Raw genomic sequence first — 2,881 nt, 5'->3', positions numbered from 1 at the left:
GCTGGAATAGCTCAGTTGGCCAGAGCGTGTGGCTGTTAACCACAAGGTCGGAGGTTCAAGCCCTCCTTCTAGCGAAATTAATTTTAACTTTTCCTTTTTCATGCATGGTATTGCCTCCCTTACAAAATACTAGATGATACCCCGTACGTTGTCGCAAAAATATTTTCCAACATATTTCAACCTGATTCGTTGTATGAAATATGAATATTTGAAGTAATAATATAAAAGCTAAAAGTGAAAATACATATAATTTATTGTGTTTGATTACTATATAGTTGTAAGCGAAATTAATTTTAATTTTTCCTTTTTCATGCATGGTATTGCCTCCCTTGCAAAATAGCCCTCCTTCTAGCGAAATTAATTTTAATTTTTCCTTTTTCATGCATGGTATTGCCTCCCTTACAAAATACTAGATGATACCCCGTACGTTGTCGCAAAAATATTTTCCAACATATTTCAACCTGATTCGTTGTATGAAATATGAATATTTGAAGTAATAATATAAAAGCTAAAAGTGAAAATACATATAATTTATTGTGTTTGATTACTATATAGTTGTAAGCCAAATTAATTTTAATTTTTCCTTTTGCATGCATGGTATTCCCTCCCTTACAGAATACTAGATGATACCTCGTACGTTGTCGCAAAAATATTTTCCAATATATTTCAATCTGATTCGTTGTATGAAATATGAATATTTGAAGTAATAATATAAAAGCTAAAAATGAAAATACATATAATTTATTGTGTTTGATTACTATATAGTTGTAAAATGTTTACTAAATATGAGTAGCATAATGAAAGAAAAAATTCTTATGTGTTTGCATGTTGAGATGCGACTCTTTTTCATGCATGTCTAAAGCTAGAGTGTTGTTCTTGCATGTGAAAAGAGACATATGATAGTGCGGTGGGAATTTTTTCGTGCATCTTATGAGATGATGTGGCATGCTTGCATGTTGAGAGAAATAGTTAGTGGGAACAGCTATTTAGATATAGAAGATAAGATGTTCTAACTTTTTTAGATTCAGATGTATATAGATACATTTTTATTTATTTCATAAATCATCAAGCCCTCCTACGAGTGAATTTCATCTTTATTTTGTAAATTTTCCTTTTTCACGCATGGTATTGCCTCCCTTACAAAATAGCCCTCCTTCTAGCGAAATTAATTTTAATTTTTCCTTTTTCATGCATGGTATTGCCTCCCTTACAAAATACTAGATGATACCCCGTACGTTGTCGCAAAAATATTTTCCAACATATTTCAACCTGATTCGTTGTATGAAATATGAATATTTGAAGTAATAATATAAAAGCTAAAAGTGAAAATACATATAATTTATTGTGTTTGATTACTATATAGTTGTAAGCGAAATTAATTTTAATTTTTCCTTTTGCATGCATGGTATTCCCTCCCTTAAAAATACTAGATGATACCTCGTACGTTGTCGCAAAAATATTTTCCAACATATTTCAATCTGATTCGTTGTATGAAATATGAATATTTGAAGTAATAATATAAAAGCTAAAAATGAAAATACATATAATTTATTGTGTTTGATTACTATATAGTTGTAAAATGTTTACTAAATATGAGTAGCATAATGAAAGAAAAAATTCTTATGTGTTTGCATGTTGAGATGCGACTCTTTTTCATGCATGTCTAAAGCTAGAGTGTTGTGCTTGCATGTGAAAAGAGACATATGATAGTGCGGTGGGAATTTTTTCGTGCATCTTATGAGATGATGTGGCATGCTTGCATGTTGAGAGAAATAGTTAGTGGGGCCAGCTATTTAGATATAGAAGATAAGATGTTCTAAATTTTTTAGATTCAGATGTATATAGATACATTTTTATTTATTTCATAAATCATCAAGCCCTCCTACGAGTGAATTTCATCTTTATTTTGTAAATTTTCGTGAGGGATGAGTTACAATGCATTCATTTTCATTTTTCGGGTGCATGCATGGTGTTCCCTTCGTTACAAAGTATAAGATGTTCGAAGTTTTTTAAAATTCAGATTTATATAGGTATATTTTTATTTGTTTCATAAATTTACAAGCCCTCCTTCAAGGGAATTTCATTTTTATTTTGAAAATTTTCGTGACAATTCATTCTTTCTAAAAGCATGGCATGTTTTCTTGCTATTTGTATTAGTGTCTTTTACTGATATTTTTCATCTCGTTGATTTTTGATTTTATGCACATCAACTTTCATGTGCATCCATGGTATTCCCTCCGTTCCAAATTATAAGATGTCCTAACATTTTTCGGTTCAGATTTATATAGACCATTTATTTATTTATTTTTTCTAAATTTGCATGGTATTCCCCCATTTCGAATTATATGATGTTCTAACCTTTTATCAAATTAAGATGTATATATATGCATTTTTCTTTCTTTCATAAATTTGCTAGCCCTCCTTCAAGCGAATTTCATATGTTTTTTAAAAACTTTGTGAGGGATGAGTAACAATGCATTATTTTCAAAAGCATGTGGTTATTAACCACAAGGTCGGAGGTTCAAGCCCTCCTTCTAGAGAAATTCATTTTAATTTTTTCATCCCCATACATGGTGTTCCATCTATTACAAATATAAGATGTTATAACTTCTTTCAGATTCAGATGTATATAAATATATTTTTATTTCTTTCATACATTTGCAAGCCGTCCTTCAAGTGAATTCAATTTTAATTTTGTAAATTTCCGTGAGGAGGAGTGACAATGCATTCATTTTAGTTTTTGTGTGCATGCATGGTATTCCCTCCGTTACAAAATATAATATGTTCTAACTTTTTACAAACTCATATGTATATAGATACATTTTTATTTTTTTCATAAATTTGCAGGCCCTCCTACAAGCAAATTTCATATTTATTTTGT

The 2,881-nt window shown here is 29.9% G+C and overlaps 1 non-coding gene across 1 annotated transcript; it reads left to right on the top strand.

Annotated features, from left to right (window-relative positions):
• TRNAN-GUU lies at window positions 1–74 on the top strand. The gene has a single exon. It is a non-coding gene; the product is annotated as a tRNA-Asn (tRNA).
• The last annotated feature ends 2,807 nt before the right edge of the window (window positions 75–2,881 follow it).

This window comes from Hordeum vulgare, chromosome 2H (genome assembly GCF_904849725.1).
Source record: "Hordeum vulgare subsp. vulgare chromosome 2H, MorexV3_pseudomolecules_assembly, whole genome shotgun sequence".
Lineage (NCBI taxonomy): Eukaryota > Viridiplantae > Streptophyta > Magnoliopsida > Poales > Poaceae > Hordeum > Hordeum vulgare.
The sequence above is the reverse complement of the archived record's forward strand: the minus strand, read 5'-3'. Positions and strand labels throughout refer to the sequence as shown.